Raw genomic sequence first — 21,475 nt, forward strand, 5'->3', positions numbered from 1 at the left:
AACGTATTGCTGCTGAAGCATCACGTTTAGCTCATTACAATAAACGTTCAACAATTACTAGTCGCGAAATTCAAACTGCCGTACGCCTATTGTTGCCTGGTGAATTGGCTAAGCATGCCGTGAGTGAGGGTACTAAGGCTGTTACCAAATACACAAGCTCCAAGTAATTTGTGCGACTGAGGAAAAAATGTTAACAAAAAGGCCCTTTTCAGGGCCACAAAATATAAATTAACAAAGAGATATGAATTTTTCTAAGTCGATGAAAATTTTTAATTTTGTTTTGCAATTGAAACATCAAAAAATGTTAACAAAAAGGCGCTTTTCAGGGCCACAAAATATAAATTAACAAAGAGATATGAATTTTTCTAAGTCGATGAAAATTTTTAATTTTGTTTTGCAATTGAAACATCAATTTTAAAATTGGTCAGCATGGTAGGGCTGACTTACAGTGTCAGACACTAGAGCGGTTAATTATTATGGCGAAGCAACGCTGTAGTCAGACGTATTGCGTACATTTTTGATCTTTTTGTTTGTATATTTTGTAGCCCTGAAAAGGGCTTATTGATAATTCAACATTTAATGAATGTTGTGTCCTTGTAAATTATCACAAAAAAACGCAGCATATTTATTTTTTAGCTGATGCCTTTTTTGCAGCTGGCTTTTTAGTCGCAGCCTTTTTTGGTTTGGTAGCAGTTGCTTTTGCTTTTGTTGCCTTTGACTTAGCGGTGGCAGATTTCGACTTGGTTGGCTTGGCTTTAACGGCGCCAGTCTTTTTTGCGTCTTTTGCCTTAGATTTCTCACTTTTCTTTTTTTCGGCGGTTTTCTTAGTGGCAACAGCTTTTTTCACTTTTTTCTCACCACTTGCCTTTTTAACACCACTCGACGATTTTTTCTTTAATGTTGCACTATCTTTTTTGGCTTTTGATTTATCAACCGATTTTGACTTACCATCACCTGATTTAGTGGCTGCAGCTGATAATTTAAATGAACCAGATGCCCCCTTTCCTTTGGTTTGAATCAATTTTCCACTAGTAACAGCCGATTTCAAATAGCGCTTAATAAATGGTGCCAATTTTTGGGCGTCACATTTATATGTTACACTAATATATTTCTTAATTGCCAAAAGTGATGAGCCACCACGTTCCTTCAAATTCTTAATCGATGCATCTACCATTTGTTGAGTTGGTGGATGAGTGGGAGCAACCGATGGTTTTTTGGGTTTAGTTGCTTTTTTAGCAGCAACTTTCTTCTCAGCAACAGCAGCAGAAGCAGCTACTGGTGAGCTAACATTTGCAACAGCGATTGTGTCAGACATTTTCACTTAATTATTTTATTTAAACTTTTATTAACACTTGAAAATATTTATCAATTTAAGCACACAAAGCACAAACTCACTATTTATACTTTTTTATACAAGCGCATAGAATGCGATACTCTGTTTAAAATTTTAGAAGCGCAGCGAAAAGATGGATGACAAATGTTTTCATTTCAGTGCTACGTACCATTTACATTTGATAAACTTTTCATCTTAATAAATTAATTAAAATTCACATATTAAAGTTATTGCAAATATTCATGTAAAAATAGATAACTGAAATGTGTTAGTTTGATATACGAATTCATTTAAATTGATGAATTTCATATTTTCGGAGTGTCAGGCATTTTAATCAAAAGTTTGCACTGATAAAATCGAATTTTTTCTCAATTAAGTGAAATTTCTTAAAATATATTTGTACTAATCAAAATTTTAATTCGGATATATAAAATATGTTAAATTAGAAATCAAAAAACTTATCTTCGTTGAGTTTTAACAACATTATTTTATTTTAAAAAATTTTTTAAATATTTCTATTGCAACACTAGAGTAACCCTATATGGCTTCACTTAAAGGCATCTAAAGTTTGGAATTTTAGTCTGAATTGATTATTGATATTGGACGTCTACAACTTATATGTATAATTAAATGAAATTTCATGACATTCAAAAAAAAATAAAAAAAATTCTCATTGAATGCTTATTAATTATCAATATGATTATAATATACATATCTGAACATAATCGGACATCAGCGTCCATTTTAAGTACTATAATAGGTGGATGAGTATGAATTTGTACTATGCAGATTCATTTTGTATTTATATGATGAATGCTTATAAGCTTTAAATCAATAATTGATATGGTAAAAAATTATAACTAATATTATTATGCACGTAAATGTATGCGCGCGTATGAAATTTTTCCATTGAATCTATAGAAATATTAAATTGTATTCCAAGTATTTATTCAATTAAATGCAATTTAATAAAAAAAATATTTATGTACATATATATACATAAAATAAAAGAAAAAGTTGGATATGCCAACAACACGCGGTGTTCCCAAGCGGTCCCCCATCTAAGTACTAACCGCGCCCGACGCTGCTTAATTTCGGTGATCGGACGAGAACCGATGTATTCAGCGTGGTATGGTCGTTGGCAAAATTTGTTTGCCTAAATTGGTATAAGTATGGCTATTTTAATGTGTATACTCGCAGCTGTGAATTTGTCCTTTTTTTTTTTAAATGATATAAGTCGATTTAAGTAAATTTTGTTATATACTTTATAGTTTAGTGTATTCAGATACTCTTGCTACTAAAATCAGATTAAGTTTATTTTTTTACAAAAATGAACTTATGCCATTTTTGAAAATAAGCCTGCTATTATAGACATATTTATATCGCTTGGCATGTGTCGGGGTATATTCATTTGCATGAGTTTTCATTATGCATACATACGTATGCTACTTAGTTTAAACGAACATTCATACATACTACATATGCATGTACATCTTAATAACATATCTTTCTGTTATGTATTGTATTAGAGAAATTTTGAAATCTTTGTTAAAAAATATTGTGGTCCTGAAAAGGACCGTTTGTTTGAATGTATATTTATTTTGTGTTAATATGTCCGTAAAAATGAATTTAACCGCCGAAACCATACAATGTACGACCCTGCCTCTTCAATGCATATACAACATCCATAGCCGTAACTGTTTTCCTTTTAGCATGTTCAGTATAAGTGACTGCATCACGGATAACATTTTCCAAAAATACTTTTAAAACACCACGAGTTTCTTCATATATTAAACCAGATATACGTTTTACGCCACCACGACGTGCTAAACGTCGAATAGCTGGCTTTGTGATACCTTGGATGTTATCACGTAAAACTTTGCGATGACGTTTGGCGCCACCTTTACCTAATCCTTTTCCACCTTTGCCACGACCAGTCATTTTTTCTATTTAGCACTTTTTTTAGCTTTCACAAGAACACTTCACTTGATCACTTCACTTCACAACTAATAGCTTGGTTACCGAACGTAGCTGCTATTTATACAAAAATCCACAACATTGAGTGAGCTACCATTATGTGGCATAAATATTTCTATCTCATTTTAACTCGCACAATATTGCAACCCTAAAAAAATGGACAAATGAAACGTTTTTGTGTATTTTATTATATGTATTTCCACATTTATAAAAATTAGGTTTATTAAGTGAAGTGTTCAGTTATCAGTGTTTATTTTGAATTGTGAAAAATAAAAGTGAGAAATGGCTCGTACAAAGCAAACAGCCCGTAAATCGACTGGTGGTAAAGCGCCACGTAAACAATTGGCCACTAAAGCTGCTCGCAAAAGTGCGCCGGCAACTGGTGGAGTGAAGAAGCCACATCGTTATCGCCCAGGTACAGTCGCTTTGCGTGAAATTCGTCGTTATCAGAAGAGTACCGAACTGTTGATTCGTAAATTGCCATTCCAACGTTTGGTGCGTGAAATTGCTCAAGATTTTAAAACTGATTTACGTTTCCAGAGTTCAGCTGTTATGGCATTACAAGAAGCAAGTGAAGCATATTTAGTTGGTTTGTTCGAAGATACAAATTTGTGTGCCATTCATGCAAAACGTGTCACAATTATGCCAAAAGATATTCAATTGGCTAGACGTATACGTGGTGAACGTGCTTAATTCCATATTTTAATAAATATTATAAACGGTCCTTTTCAGGACCACAAATTTTTTTAAACAAAAAAGATCAAAAATAACTGAAGCAACTGTTAATGAAAATTCGTATTTTGATAGTAGCAGCTGTAGTTTTACCCTTAATATGGTGTGTATACCTACTCACGAGTATATACACATTTATTTGCTAAACACATACATTAGTATGTATGCACGGTTGTGTGTTTGTACCTTTGGTACGTATGAATACACGCCACAACTTTTTGCGCCTTTGTCGAGATGCTCATACAAACATACATATGTACATATATACATACAATATGTAGTAGCTTGCATGCTGTACTTTTTTAATGTTGCTCAGTTTTTTTTCTTCTGGAAAATGATGTAAGTCAACTTTTTTATGAATATTTTCAAACACTATTTTATTAATTGAAGTAGTTGTTAACGCAGATTTCGTTAAAAAAATAAATTTTCCAAAAGTGTACTTACGACCTTTTAAATTTTTCTTTCAAAAAGTGTTTTAATAGGTTTTAAAATAGATAAATACATATATATGACAATATAATTAATCTCTTTGTATATATATTTTGTCGTCCTGAAAAGGACGGTTTTAAATTTGGCGTCTAAGAATATATGTAAATCGGCGATTACATCACTTATGCTTTCTTTTCGGTCTTCTTTGGTAAAAGTACAGCTTGAATATTTGGTAAAACACCACCTTGAGCTATGGTAACTCCAGACAATAGTTTATTCAATTCTTCATCGTTACGAATAGCCAATTGTAAATGACGTGGAATAATTCTAGTTTTTTTATTATCACGTGCAGCATTACCAGCCAATTCAAGAACTTCAGCTGCCAAATATTCCATAACAGCAGCTAAATATACTGGAGCACCGGCACCAACACGTTCAGCATAATTGCCTTTACGTAACAAACGATGAATACGACCGACAGGGAATTGAAGACCAGCACGGTTTGAACGTGACTTTGCCTTTCCCTTTACTTTACCACCTTTACCACGGCCAGACATTGTTGTTATATATTTCACTTAATACACTTTTTCACAAATACACACACTAGCTGAATAGCTTGGGCACTTTATTTCCTAAACGCAATTTGTGCTGCGCTTATATACTTTTTCGTTTGTACATTGAGCAACCCCAATCGCATGTTTTCAAATTAATGCCGGCAATATTTAGCGAATCGTTACGAACAGGTTGAATGGTTTGTCGGAAAAAATACACTTAAAGGTGAGCATTTTGACACTTAGAAAATTATTAAAAAGTGTGAGTGATAGTGAAGTGATTTTGTGAAAATTAAATATGCCTCCTAAAACTAGTGGTAAAGCAGCTAAGAAGGCCGGTAAGGCTCAGAAGAATATTACTAAAAACGACAAGAAGAAGAAGCGTAAGAGGAAGGAAAGTTATGCCATCTACATTTATAAAGTGTTGAAACAAGTACATCCTGATACTGGTATATCGTCGAAAGCAATGAGTATCATGAACAGTTTTGTTAATGACATTTTTGAACGTATTGCTGCTGAAGCATCACGTTTAGCTCATTACAATAAACGTTCAACAATTACTAGTCGCGAAATTCAAACTGCCGTACGCCTATTGTTGCCTGGTGAATTGGCTAAGCATGCCGTGAGTGAGGGTACTAAGGCTGTTACCAAATACACAAGCTCCAAGTAATTTGTGCGACTGAGGAAAAAATGTTAACAAAAAGGCCCTTTTCAGGGCCACAAAATATAAATTAACAAAGAGATATGAATTTTTCTAAGTCGATGAAAATTTTTAATTTTGTTTTGCAATTGAAACATCAAAAAATGTTAACAAAAAGGCGCTTTTCAGGGCCACAAAATATAAATTAACAAAGAGATATGAATTTTTCTAAGTCGATGAAAATTTTTAATTTTGTTTTGCAATTGAAACATCAATTTTAAAATTGGTCAGCATGGTAGGGCTGACTTACAGTGTCAGACACTAGAGCGGTTAATTATTATGGCGAAGCAACGCTGTAGTCAGACGTATTGCGTACATTTTTGATCTTTTTGTTTGTATATTTTGTAGCCCTGAAAAGGGCTTATTGATAATTCAACATTTAATGAATGTTGTGTCCTTGTAAATTATCACAAAAAAACGCAGCATATTTATTTTTTAGCTGATGCCTTTTTTGCAGCTGGCTTTTTAGTCGCAGCCTTTTTTGGTTTGGTAGCAGTTGCTTTTGCTTTTGTTGCCTTTGACTTAGCGGTGGCAGATTTCGACTTGGTTGGCTTGGCTTTAACGGCGCCAGTCTTTTTTGCGTCTTTTGCCTTAGATTTCTCACTTTTCTTTTTTTCGGCGGTTTTCTTAGTGGCAACAGCTTTTTTCACTTTTTTCTCACCACTTGCCTTTTTAACACCACTCGACGATTTTTTCTTTAATGTTGCACTATCTTTTTTGGCTTTTGATTTATCAACCGATTTTGACTTACCATCACCTGATTTAGTGGCTGCAGCTGATAATTTAAATGAACCAGATGCCCCCTTTCCTTTGGTTTGAATCAATTTTCCACTAGTAACAGCCGATTTCAAATAGCGCTTAATAAATGGTGCCAATTTTTGGGCGTCACATTTATATGTTACACTAATATATTTCTTAATTGCCAAAAGTGATGAGCCACCACGTTCCTTCAAATTCTTAATCGATGCATCTACCATTTGTTGAGTTGGTGGATGAGTGGGAGCAACCGATGGTTTTTTGGGTTTAGTTGCTTTTTTAGCAGCAACTTTCTTCTCAGCAACAGCAGCAGAAGCAGCTACTGGTGAGCTAACATTTGCAACAGCGATTGTGTCAGACATTTTCACTTAATTATTTTATTTAAACTTTTATTAACACTTGAAAATATTTATCAATTTAAGCACACAAAGCACAAACTCACTATTTATACTTTTTTATACAAGCGCATAGAATGCGATACTCTGTTTAAAATTTTAGAAGCGCAGCGAAAAGATGGATGACAAATGTTTTCATTTCAGTGCTACGTACCATTTACATTTGATAAACTTTTCATCTTAATAAATTAATTAAAATTCACATATTAAAGTTATTGCAAATATTCATGTAAAAATAGATAACTGAAATGTGTTAGTTTGATATACGAATTCATTTAAATTGATGAATTTCATATTTTCGGAGTGTCAGGCATTTTAATCAAAAGTTTGCACTGATAAAATCGAATTTTTTCTCAATTAAGTGAAATTTCTTAAAATATATTTGTACTAATCAAAATTTTAATTCGGATATATAAAATATGTTAAATTAGAAATCAAAAAACTTATCTTCGTTGAGTTTTAACAACATTATTTTATTTTAAAAAATTTTTTAAATATTTCTATTGCAACACTAGAGTAACCCTATATGGCTTCACTTAAAGGCATCTAAAGTTTGGAATTTTAGTCTGAATTGATTATTGATATTGGACGTCTACAACTTATATGTATAATTAAATGAAATTTCATGACATTCAAAAAAAAATAAAAAAAATTCTCATTGAATGCTTATTAATTATCAATATGATTATAATATACATATCTGAACATAATCGGACATCAGCGTCCATTTTAAGTACTATAATAGGTGGATGAGTATGAATTTGTACTATGCAGATTCATTTTGTATTTATATGATGAATGCTTATAAGCTTTAAATCAATAATTGATATGGTAAAAAATTATAACTAATATTATTATGCACGTAAATGTATGCGCGCGTATGAAATTTTTCCATTGAATCTATAGAAATATTAAATTGTATTCCAAGTATTTATTCAATTAAATGCAATTTAATAAAAAAAATATTTATGTACATATATATACATAAAATAAAAGAAAAAGTTGGATATGCCAACAACACGCGGTGTTCCCAAGCGGTCCCCCATCTAAGTACTAACCGCGCCCGACGCTGCTTAATTTCGGTGATCGGACGAGAACCGATGTATTCAGCGTGGTATGGTCGTTGGCAAAATTTGTTTGCCTAAATTGGTATAAGTATGGCTATTTTAATGTGTATACTCGCAGCTGTGAATTTGTCCTTTTTTTTTTTAAATGATATAAGTCGATTTAAGTAAATTTTGTTATATACTTTATAGTTTAGTGTATTCAGATACTCTTGCTACTAAAATCAGATTAAGTTTATTTTTTTACAAAAATGAACTTATGCCATTTTTGAAAATAAGCCTGCTATTATAGACATATTTATATCGCTTGGCATGTGTCGGGGTATATTCATTTGCATGAGTTTTCATTATGCATACATACGTATGCTACTTAGTTTAAACGAACATTCATACATACTACATATGCATGTACATCTTAATAACATATCTTTCTGTTATGTATTGTATTAGAGAAATTTTGAAATCTTTGTTAAAAAATATTGTGGTCCTGAAAAGGACCGTTTGTTTGAATGTATATTTATTTTGTGTTAATATGTCCGTAAAAATGAATTTAACCGCCGAAACCATACAATGTACGACCCTGCCTCTTCAATGCATATACAACATCCATAGCCGTAACTGTTTTCCTTTTAGCATGTTCAGTATAAGTGACTGCATCACGGATAACATTTTCCAAAAATACTTTTAAAACACCACGAGTTTCTTCATATATTAAACCAGATATACGTTTTACGCCACCACGACGTGCTAAACGTCGAATAGCTGGCTTTGTGATACCTTGGATGTTATCACGTAAAACTTTGCGATGACGTTTGGCGCCACCTTTACCTAATCCTTTTCCACCTTTGCCACGACCAGTCATTTTTTCTATTTAGCACTTTTTTTAGCTTTCACAAGAACACTTCACTTGATCACTTCACTTCACAACTAATAGCTTGGTTACCGAACGTAGCTGCTATTTATACAAAAATCCACAACATTGAGTGAGCTACCATTATGTGGCATAAATATTTCTATCTCATTTTAACTCGCACAATATTGCAACCCTAAAAAAATGGACAAATGAAACGTTTTTGTGTATTTTATTATATGTATTTCCACATTTATAAAAATTAGGTTTATTAAGTGAAGTGTTCAGTGATCAGTGTTTATTTTGAATTGTGAAAAATAAAAGTGAGAAATGGCTCGTACAAAGCAAACAGCCCGTAAATCGACTGGTGGTAAAGCGCCACGTAAACAATTGGCCACTAAAGCTGCTCGCAAAAGTGCGCCGGCAACTGGTGGAGTGAAGAAGCCACATCGTTATCGCCCAGGTACAGTCGCTTTGCGTGAAATTCGTCGTTATCAGAAGAGTACCGAACTGTTGATTCGTAAATTGCCATTCCAACGTTTGGTGCGTGAAATTGCTCAAGATTTTAAAACTGATTTACGTTTCCAGAGTTCAGCTGTTATGGCATTACAAGAAGCAAGTGAAGCATATTTAGTTGGTTTGTTCGAAGATACAAATTTGTGTGCCATTCATGCAAAACGTGTTACAATTATGCCAAAAGATATTCAATTGGCTAGACGTATACGTGGTGAACGTGCTTAATTCCATATTTTAATAAATATTATAAACGGTCCTTTTCAGGACCACAAATTTTTTTAAACAAAAAAGATCAAAAATAACTGAAGCAACTGTTAATGAAAATTCGTATTTTGATAGTAGCAGCTGTAGTTTTACCCTTAATATGGTGTGTATACCTACTCACGAGTATATACACATTTATTTGCTAAACACATACATTAGTATGTATGCACGGTTGTGTGTTTGTACCTTTGGTACGTATGAATACACGCCACAACTTTTTGCGCCTTTGTCGAGATGCTCATACAAACATACATATGTACATATATACATACAATATGTAGTAGCTTGCATGCTGTACTTTTTTAATGTTGCTCAGTTTTTTTTCTTCTGGAAAATGATGTAAGTCAACTTTTTTATGAATATTTTCAAACACTATTTTATTAATTGAAGTAGTTGTTAACGCAGATTTCGTTAAAAAAATAAATTTTCCAAAAGTGTACTTACGACCTTTTAAATTTTTCTTTCAAAAAGTGTTTTAATAGGTTTTAAAATAGATAAATACATATATATGACAATATAATTAATCTCTTTGTATATATATTTTGTCGTCCTGAAAAGGACGGTTTTAAATTTGGCGTCTAAGAATATATGTAAATCGGCGATTACATCACTTATGCTTTCTTTTCGGTCTTCTTTGGTAAAAGTACAGCTTGAATATTTGGTAAAACACCACCTTGAGCTATGGTAACTCCAGACAATAGTTTATTCAATTCTTCATCGTTACGAATAGCCAATTGTAAATGACGTGGAATAATTCTAGTTTTTTTATTATCACGTGCAGCATTACCAGCCAATTCAAGAACTTCAGCTGCCAAATATTCCATAACAGCAGCTAAATATACTGGAGCACCGGCACCAACACGTTCAGCATAATTGCCTTTACGTAACAAACGATGAATACGACCGACAGGGAATTGAAGACCAGCACGGTTTGAACGTGACTTTGCCTTTCCCTTTACTTTACCACCTTTACCACGGCCAGACATTGTTGTTATATATTTCACTTAATACACTTTTTCACAAATACACACACTAGCTGAATAGCTTGGGCACTTTATTTCCTAAACGCAATTTGTGCTGCGCTTATATACTTTTTCGTTTGTACATTGAGCAACCCCAATCGCATGTTTTCAAATTAATGCCGGCAATATTTAGCGAATCGTTACGAACAGGTTGAATGGTTTGTCGGAAAAAATACACTTAAAGGTGCGCATTTTGACACTTAGAAAATTATTAAAAAGTGTGAGTGATAGTGAAGTGATTTTGTGAAAATTAAATATGCCTCCTAAAACTAGTGGTAAAGCAGCTAAGAAGGCCGGTAAGGCTCAGAAGAATATTACTAAAAACGACAAGAAGAAGAAGCGTAAGAGGAAGGAAAGTTATGCCATCTACATTTATAAAGTGTTGAAACAAGTGCATCCTGATACTGGTATATCGTCGAAAGCAATGAGTATCATGAACAGTTTTGTTAATGACATTTTTGAACGTATTGCTGCTGAAGCATCACGTTTAGCTCATTACAATAAACGTTCAACAATTACTAGTCGCGAAATTCAAACTGCCGTACGCCTATTGTTGCCTGGTGAATTGGCTAAGCATGCCGTGAGTGAGGGTACTAAGGCTGTTACCAAATACACAAGCTCCAAGTAATTTGTGCGACTGAGGAAAATATGTATAAAGTGAAAAATGTTAACAAAAAGGCCCTTTTCAGGGCCACAAAATATAAATTAACAAAGAGATATGAATTTTTCTAAGTCGATGAAAATTTTTAATTTTGTTTTGCAATTGAAACATCAAAAAATGTTAACAAAAAGGCGCTTTTCAGGGCCACAAAATATAAATTAACAAAGAGATATGAATTTTTCTAAGTCGATGAAAATTTTTAATTTTGTTTTGCAATTGAAACATCAATTTTAAAATTGGTCAGCATGGTAGGGCTGACTTACAGTGTCAGACACTAGAGCGGTTAATTATTATGGCGAAGCAACGCTGTAGTCAGACGTATTGCGTACATTTTTGATCTTTTTGTTTGTATATTTTGTAGCCCTGAAAAGGGCTTATTGATAATTCAACATTTAATGAATGTTGTGTCCTTGTAAATTATCACAAAAACGCAGCATATTTATTTTTTAGCTGATGCCTTTTTTGCAGCTGGCTTTTTAGTCGCAGCCTTTTTTGGTTTGGTAGCAGTTGCTTTTGCTTTTGTTGCCTTTGACTTAGCGGTGGCAGATTTCGACTTGGTTGGCTTGGCTTTAACGGCGCCAGTCTTTTTTGCGTCTTTAGCCTTAGATTTCTCACTTTTCTTTTTTTCGGCGGTTTTCTTAGTGGCAACAGCTTTTTTCACTTTTTTCTCACCACTTGCCTTTTTAACACCACTCGACGATTTTTTCTTTAATGTTGCACTATCTTTTTTGGCTTTTGATTTATCAACCGATTTTGACTTACCATCACCTGATTTAGTGGCTGCAGCTGATAATTTAAATGAACCAGATGCCCCCTTTCCTTTGGTTTGAATCAATTTTCCACTAGTAACAGCCGATTTCAAATAGCGCTTAATAAATGGTGCCAATTTTTGGGCGTCACATTTATATGTTGCACTAATATATTTCTTAATTGCCAAAAGTGATGAGCCACCACGTTCCTTCAAATTCTTAATCGATGCATCTACCATTTGTTGAGTTGGTGGATGAGTGGGAGCAACCGATGGTTTTTTGGGTTTAGTTGCTTTTTTAGCAGCAACTTTCTTCTCAGCAACAGCAGCAGAAGCAGCTACTGGTGAGCTAACATTTGCAACAGCGATTGTGTCAGACATTTTCACTTAATTATTTTATTTAAACTTTTATTAACACTTGAAAATATTTATCAATTTAAGCACACAAAGCACAAACTCACTATTTATACTTTTTTATACAAGCGCATAGAATGCGATACTCTGTTTAAAATTTGAGAAGCGCAGCGAAAAGATGGATGACAAATGTTTTCATTTCAGTGCTACGTACCATTTACATTTGATAAACTTTTCATCTTAATAAATTAATTAAAATTCACATATTAAAGTTATTGCAAATATTCATGTAAAAATAGATAACTGAAATGTGTTAGTTTGATATACGAATTCATTTAAATTGATGAATTTCATATTTTCGGAGTGTCAGGCATTTTAATCAAAAGTTTGCACTGATAAAATCGAATTTTTTCTCAATTAAGTGAAATTTCTTAAAATATATTTGTACTAATCAAAATTTTAATTCGGATATATAAAATATGTTAAATTAGAAATCAAAAAACTTATCTTCGTTGAGTTTTAACAACATTATTTTATTTTAAAAAATTTTTTAAATATTTCTATTGCAACACTAGAGTAACCCTATATGGCTTCACTTAAAGGCATCTAAAGTTTGGAATTTTAGTCTGAATTGATTATTGATATTGGACGTCTACAACTTATATGTATAATTAAATGAAATTTCATGACATTCAAAAAAAAATAAAAAAAATTCTAATTATCAATATGATTATAATATACATATCTGAACATAATCGGACATCAGCGTCCATTTTAAGTACTATAATAGGTGGATGAGTATGAATTTGTACTATGCAGATTCATTTTGTATTTATATGATGAATGCTTATAAGCTTTAAATCAATAATTGATATGGTAAAAAATTATAACTAATATTATTATGCACGTAAATGTATGAGCGCGTATGAAATTTTTCCATTGAATCTATAGAAATATTAAATTGTATTCCAAGTATTTATTCAATTAAATGCAATTTAATAAAAAAAATATTTATGTACATATATATACATAAAATAAAAGAAAAAGTTGGATATGCCAACAACACGCGGTGTTCCCAAGCGGTCCCCCATCTAAGTACTAACCGCGCCCGACGCTGCTTAATTTCGGTGATCGGACGAGAACCGATGTATTCAGCGTGGTATGGTCGTTGGCAAAATTTGTTTGCCTAAATTGGTATAAGTATGGCTATTTTAATGTGTATACTCGCAGCTGTGAATTTGTCCTTTTTTTTTTTAAATGATATAAGTCGATTTAAGTAAATTTTGTTATATACTTTATAGTTTAGTGTATTCAGATACTCTTGCTACTAAAATCAGATTAAGTTTATTTTTTTACAAAAATGAACTTATGCCATGTTTGAAAATAAGCCTGCTATTATAGACATATTTATATCGCTTGGCTTGTGTCGGGGTATATTCATTTGCATGAGTTTTCATTATGCATACATACGTATGCTACTTAGTTTAAACGAACATTCATACATACTACATATGCATGTACATCTTAATAACATATCTTTCTGTTATGTATTGTATTAGAGAAATTTTGAAATCTTTGTTAAAAAATATTGTGGTCCTGAAAAGGACCGTTTGTTTGAATGTATATTTATTTTGTGTTAATATGTCCGTAAAAATGAATTTAACCGCCGAAACCATACAATGTACGACCCTGCCTCTTCAATGCATATACAACATCCATAGCCGTAACTGTTTTCCTTTTAGCATGTTCAGTATAAGTGACTGCATCACGGATAACATTTTCCAAAAATACTTTTAAAACACCACGAGTTTCTTCATATATTAAACCAGATATACGTTTTACGCCACCACGACGTGCTAAACGTCGAATAGCTGGCTTTGTGATACCTTGGATGTTATCACGTAAAACTTTGCGATGACGTTTGGCGCCACCTTTACCTAATCCTTTTCCACCTTTGCCACGACCAGTCATTTTTTCTATTTAGCACTTTTTTTAGCTTTCACAAGAACACTTCACTTGATCACTTCACTTCACAACTAATAGCTTGGTTACCGAACGTAGCTGCTATTTATACAAAAATCCACAACATTGAGTGAGCTACCATTATGTGGCATAAATATTTCTATCTCATTTTAACTCGCACAATATTGCAACCCTAAAAAAATGGACAAATGAAACGTTTTTGTGTATTTTATTATATGTATTTCCACATTTATAAAAATTAGGTTTATTAAGTGAAGTGTTCAGTGATCAGTGTTTATTTTGAATTGTGAAAAATAAAAGTGAGAAATGGCTCGTACAAAGCAAACAGCCCGTAAATCGACTGGTGGTAAAGCGCCACGTAAACAATTGGCCACTAAAGCTGCTCGCAAAAGTGCGCCGGCAACTGGTGGAGTGAAGAAGCCACATCGTTATCGCCCAGGTACAGTCGCTTTGCGTGAAATTCGTCGTTATCAGAAGAGTACCGAACTGTTGATTCGTAAATTGCCATTCCAACGTTTGGTGCGTGAAATTGCTCAAGATTTTAAAACTGATTTACGTTTCCAGAGTTCAGCTGTTATGGCATTACAAGAAGCAAGTGAAGCATATTTAGTTGGTTTGTTCGAAGATACAAATTTGTGTGCCATTCATGCAAAACGTGTCACAATTATGCCAAAAGATATTCAATTGGCTAGACGTATACGTGGTGAACGTGCTTAATTCCATATTTTAATAAATATTATAAACGGTCCTTTTCAGGACCACAAATTTTTTTAAACAAAAAAGATCAAAAATAACTGAAGCAACTGTTAATGAAAATTCGTATTTTGATAGTAGCAGCTGTAGTTTTACCCTTAATATGGTGTGTATACCTACTCACGAGTATATACACATTTATTTGCTAAACACATACATTAGTATGTATGCACGGTTGTGTGTTTGTACCTTTGGTACGTATGAATACACGCCACAACTTTTTGCGCCTTTGTCGAGATGCTCATACAAACATACATATGTACATATATACATACAATATGTAGTAGCTTGCATGCTGTACTTTTTTAATGTTGCTCAGTTTTTTTTCTTCTGGAAAATGATGTAAGTCAACTTTTTTATGAATATTTTCAAACACTATTTTATTAATTGAAGTAGTTGTTAACGCAGATTTCGTTAAAAAAATAAATTTTCCAAAAGTGTACTTATGACCTTTTAAATTTTTCTTTCAAAAAGTGTTTTAATAGGTTTTAAAATAGATAAATACATATATATGACAATATAATTAATCTCTTTGTATATATATTTTGTCGTCCTGAAAAGGACGGTTTTAAATTTGGCGTCTAAGAATATATGTAAATCGGCGATTACATCACTTATGCTTTCTTTTCGGTCTTCTTTGGTAAAAGTACAGCTTGAATATTTGGTAAAACACCACCTTGAGCTATGGTAACTCCAGACAATAGTTTATTCAATTCTTCATCGTTACGAATAGCCAATTGTAAATGACGTGGAATAATTCTAGTTTTTTTATTATCACGTGCAGCATTACCAGCCAATTCAAGAACTTCAGCTGCCAAATATTCCATAACAGCAGCTAAATATACTGGAGCACCGGCACCAACACGTTCAGCATAATTGCCTTTACGTAACAAACGATGAATACGACCGACAGGGAATTGAAGACCAGCACGGTTTGAACGTGACTTTGCCTTTCCCTTTACTTTACCACCTTTACCACGGCCAGACATTGTTGTTATATATTTCACTTAATACACTTTTTCACAAATACACACACTAGCTGAATAGCTTGGGCACTTTATTTCCTAAACGCAATTTGTGCTGCGCTTATATACTTTTTCGTTTGTACATTGAGCAACCCCAATCGCATGTTTTCAAATTAATGCCGGCAATATTTAGCGAATCGTTACGAACAGGTTGAATGGTTTGTCGGAAAAAATACACTTAAAGGTGCGCATTTTGACACAAAACAAACTATCCTTTCTTGTTAGCTTTAAGTTAGTTTTAAGATATAAATAAATATAAAATTAAAATCCAGTTTTTTTAGCTTTTTCTGGATAAATACAGACTTAGTTAATATTCAAAGAATATTCCAAAACAATACTGTTATAAAACCTTAGATTTAGCTATGAGCACTCTTAGATAAGTATTAATACGTTAAGAAACACATGTATAGAATATAAGATATCAACAAATGTATTTATGAATTAATGATGAATAAAAAAAATGTTTTTTTGACACAAAACAAAATTATTAAAAAGTGTGAGTGATAGTGAAGTGATTTTGTGAAAATTAAATATGCCTCCTAAAACTAGTGGTAAAGCAGCTAAGAAGGCCGGTAAGGCTCAGAAGAATATTACTAAAAACGACAAGAAGAAGAAGCGTAAGAGGAAGGAAAGTTATGCCATCTACATTTATAAAGTGTTGAAACAAGTACATCCTGATACTGGTATATCGTCGAAAGCAATGAGTATCATGAACAGTTTTGTTAATGACATTTTTGAACGTATTGCTGCTGAAGCATCACGTTTAGCTCATTACAATAAACGTTCAACAATTACTAGTCGCGAAATTCAAACTGCCGTACGCCTATTGTTGCCTGGTGAATTGGCTAAGCATGCCGTGAGTGAGGGTACTAAGGCTGTTACCAAATACACAAGCTCCAAGTAATTTGTGCGACTGAGGAAAATATGTATAAAAGTGAAAAATGTTAACAAAAAGGCCCTTTTCAGGGCCACAAAATATAAATTAACAAAGAGATATGAATTTTTCTAAGTCGATGAAAATTTTTAATTTTGTTTTGCAATTGAAACATCAAAAAATGTTAACAAAAAGGCGCTTTTCAGGGCCACAAAATATAAATTAACAAAGAGATATGAATTTTTCTAAGTCGATGAAAATTTTTAATTTTGTTTTGCAATTGAAACATCAATTTTAAAATTGGTCAGCATGGTAGGGCTGACTTACAGTGTCAGACACTAGAGCGGTTAATTATTATGGCGAAGCAACGCTGTAGTCAGACGTATTGCGTACATTTTTGATCTTTTTGTTTGTATATTTTGTAGCCCTGAAAAGGGCTTATTGATAATTCAACATTTAATGAATGTTGTGTCCTTGTAAATTATCACAAAAAACGCAGCATATTTATTTTTTAGCTGATGCCTTTTTTGCAGCTGGCTTTTTAGTCGCAGCCTTTTTTGGTTTGGTAGCAGTTGCTTTTGCTTTTGTTGCCTTTGACTTAGCGGTGGCAGATTTCGACTTGGTTGGCTTGGCTTTAACGGCGCCAGTCTTTTTTGCGTCTTTAGCCTTAGATTTCTCACTTTTCTTTTTTTCGGCGGTTTTCTTAGTGGCAACAGCTTTTTTCACTTTTTTCTCACCACTTGCCTTTTTAACACCACTCGACGATTTTTTCTTTAATGTTGCACTATCTTTTTTGGCTTTTGATTTATCAACCGATTTTGACTTACCATCACCTGATTTAGTGGCTGCAGCTGATAATTTAAATGAACCAGATGCCCCCTTTCCTTTGGTTTGAATCAATTTTCCACTAGTAACAGCCGATTTCAAATAGCGCTTAATAAATGGTGCCAATTTTTGGGCGTCACATTTATATGTTGCACTAATATATTTCTTAATTGCCAAAAGTGATGAGCCACCACGTTCCTTCAAATTCTTAATCGATGCATCTACCATTTGTTGAGTTGGTGGATGAGTGGGAGCAACCGATGGTTTTTTGGGTTTAGTTGCTTTTTTAGCAGCAACTTTCTTCTCAGCAACAGCAGCAGAAGCAGCTACTGGTGAGCTAACATTTGCAACAGCGATTGTGTCAGACATTTTCACTTAATTATTTTATTTAAACTTTTATTAACACTTGAAAATATTTATCAATTTAAGCACACAAAGCACAAACTCACTATTTATACTTTTTTATACAAGCGCATAGAATGCGATACTCTGTTTAAAATTTGAGAAGCGCAGCGAAAAGATGGATGACAAATGTTTTCATTTCAGTGCTACGTACCATTTACATTTGATAAACTTTTCATCTTAATAAATTAATTAAAATTCACATATTAAAGTTATTGCAAATATTCATGTAAAAATAGATAACTGAAATGTGTTAGTTTGATATACGAATTCATTTAAATTGATGAATTTCATATTTTCGGAGTGTCAGGCATTTTAATCAAAAGTTTGCACTGATAAAATCGAATTTTTTCTCAATTAAGTGAAATTTCTTAAAATATATTTGTACTAATCAAAATTTTAATTCGGATATATAAAATATGTTAAATTAGAAATCAAAAAACTTATCTTCGTTGAGTTTTAACAACATTATTTTATTTTAAAAAATTTTTTAAATATTTCTATTGCAACACTAGAGTAACCCTATATGGCTTCACTTAAAGGCATCTAAAGTTTGGAATTTTAGTCTGAATTGATTATTGATATTGGACGTCTACAACTTATATGTATAATTAAATGAAATTTCATGACATTCAAAAAAAAAAATAAAAAAAATTCTCATTGAATGCTTATTAATTATCAATATGATTATAATATACATATCTGAACATAATCGGACATCAGCGTCCATTTTAAGTACTATAATAGGTGGATGAGTATGAATTTGTACTATGCAGATTCATTTTGTATTTATATGATGAATGCTTATAAGCTTTAAATCAATAATTGATATGGTAAAAAATTATAACTAATATTATTATGCACGTAAATGTATGCGCGCGTATGAAATTTTTCCATTGAATCTATAGAAATATTAAATTGTATTCCAAGTATTTATTCAATTAAATGCAATTTAATAAAAAAAATATTTATGTACATATATATACATAAAATAAAAGAAAAAGTTGGATATGCCAACAACACGCGGTGTTCCCAAGCGGTCCCCCATCTAAGTACTAACCGCGCCCGACGCTGCTTAATTTCGGTGATCGGACGAGAACCGATGTATTCAGCGTGGTATGGTCGTTGGCAAAATTTGTTTGCCTAAATTGGTATAAGTATGGCTATTTTAATGTGTATACTCGCAGCTGTGAATTTGTCCTTTTTTTTTTTAAATGATATAAGTCGATTTAAGTAAATTTTGTTATATACTTTATAGTTTAGTGTATTCAGATACTCTTGCTACTAAAATCAGATTAAGTTTATTTTTTTACAAAAATGAACTTATGCAATTTTTGAAAATAAGCCTGCTATTATAGACATATTTATATCGCTTGGCTTGTGTCGGGGTATATTCATTTGCATGAGTTTTCATTATGCATACATACGTATGCTACTTAGTTTAAACGAACATTCATACATACTACATATGCATGTACATCTTAATAACATATCTTTCTGTTATGTATTGTATTAGAGAAATTTTGAAATCTTTGTTAAAAAATATTGTGGTCCTGAAAAGGACCGTTTGTTTGAATGTATATTTATTTTGTGTTAATATGTCCGTAAAAATGAATTTAACCGCCGAAACCATACAATGTACGACCCTGCCTCTTCAATGCATATACAACATCCATAGCCGTAACTGTTTTCCTTTTAGCATGTTCAGTATAAGTGACTGCATCACGGATAACATTTTCCAAAAATACTTTTAAAACACCACGAGTTTCTTCATATATTAAACCAGATATACGTTTTACGCCACCACGACGTGCTAAACGTCGAATAGCTGGCTTTGTGATACCTTGGATGTTATCACGTAAAACTTTGCGATGACGTTTGGCGCCACCTTTACCTAATCCTTTTCCACCTTTGCCACGACCAGTCATTTTTTCTATTTAGCACTTTTTTTAGCTTTCACAAGAACACTTCACTTGATCACTTCACTTCACAACTAATAGCTTGGTTACCGAACGTAGCTGCTATTTATACAAAAATCCACAACATTGAGTGAGCTACCATTATGTGGCATAAATATTTCTATCTCATTTTAACTCGCACAATATTGCAACCCTAAAAAAATGGACAAATGAAACGTTTTTGTGTATTTTATTATATGTATTTCCACATTTATAAAAATTAGGTTTATTAAGTGAAGTGTTCAGTGATCAGTGTTTATTTTGAATTGTGAAAAATAAAAGTGAGAAATGGCTCGTACAAAGCAAACAGCCCGTAAATCGACTGGTGGTAAAGCGCCACGTAAACAATTGGCCACTAAAGCTGCTCGCAAAAGTGCGCCGGCAACTGGTGGAGTGAAGAAGCCACATCGTTATCGCCCAGGTACAGTCGCTTTGCGTGAAATTCGTCGTTATCAGAAGAGTACCGAACTGTTGATTCGTAAATTGCCATTCCAACGTTTGGTGCGTGAAATTGCTCAAGATTTTAAAACTGATTTACGTTTCCAGAGTTCAGCTGTTATGGCATTACAAGAAGCAAGTGAAGCATATTTAGTTGGTTTGTTCGAAGATTCAAATTTGTGTGCCATTCATGCAAAACGTGTCACAATTATGCCAAAAGATATTCAATTGGCTAGACGTATACGTGGTGAACGTGCTTAATTCCATATTTTAATAAATATTATAAACGGTCCTTTTCAGGACCACAAATTTTTTTAAACAAAAAAGATCAAAAATAACTGAAGCAACTGTTAATGAAAATTCGTATTTTGATAGTAGCAGCTGTAGTTTTACCCTTAATATGGTGTGTATACCTACTCACGAGTATATACACATTTATTTGCTAAACACATACATTAATATGTATGCACGGTTGTGTGTTTGTACCTTTGGTACGTATGAATACACGCCACAACTTTTTGCGCCTTTGTCGAGATGCTCATACAAACATACATATGTACATATATACATACAATATGTAGTAGCTTGCATGCTGTACTTTTTTAATGTTGCTCAGTTTTTTTTCTTCTGGAAAATGATGTAAGTCAACTTTTTTATGAATATTTTCAAACACTATTTTATTAATTGAAGTAGTTGTTAACGCAGATTTCGTTAAAAAAATAAATTTTCCAAAAGTGTACTTATGACCTTTTAAATTTTTCTTTCAAAAAGTGTTTTAATAGGTTTTAAAATAGATAAATACATATATATGACAATATAATTAATCTCTTTGTATATATATTTTGTCGTCCTGAAAAGGACGGTT

The 21,475-nt window shown here is 32.7% G+C and overlaps 4 non-coding genes across 4 annotated transcripts; all 4 read right to left on the reverse strand.

Moving 5' to 3' along the window:
• Nucleotides 1-2,357: 2,357 nt before the first annotated feature.
• Nucleotides 2,358-2,476, reverse strand: LOC137235906 (5S ribosomal RNA). Its single transcript, XR_010948108.1, has one exon. It is a non-coding gene; the product is annotated as a 5S ribosomal RNA (ribosomal RNA).
• Nucleotides 2,477-7,882: 5,406 nt separating this feature from the next.
• On the reverse strand, nucleotides 7,883-8,001 carry LOC137235907 (5S ribosomal RNA). The gene has a single exon (XR_010948109.1). It is a non-coding gene; the product is annotated as a 5S ribosomal RNA (ribosomal RNA).
• A 5,405-nt stretch (nucleotides 8,002-13,406) lies between these two features.
• On the reverse strand, nucleotides 13,407-13,525 carry LOC137235908 (5S ribosomal RNA). The gene has a single exon (XR_010948110.1). It is a non-coding gene; the product is annotated as a 5S ribosomal RNA (ribosomal RNA).
• Nucleotides 13,526-19,225: 5,700 nt separating this feature from the next.
• LOC137235910 (5S ribosomal RNA) lies at nucleotides 19,226-19,344 on the reverse strand. The gene has a single exon (XR_010948112.1). It is a non-coding gene; the product is annotated as a 5S ribosomal RNA (ribosomal RNA).
• Nucleotides 19,345-21,475: the final 2,131 nt, after the last annotated feature.

This window comes from Eurosta solidaginis, unplaced genomic scaffold, assembly GCF_040869045.1.
Source record: "Eurosta solidaginis isolate ZX-2024a unplaced genomic scaffold, ASM4086904v1 ctg00001140.1, whole genome shotgun sequence".
Lineage (NCBI taxonomy): Eukaryota > Metazoa > Arthropoda > Insecta > Diptera > Tephritidae > Eurosta > Eurosta solidaginis.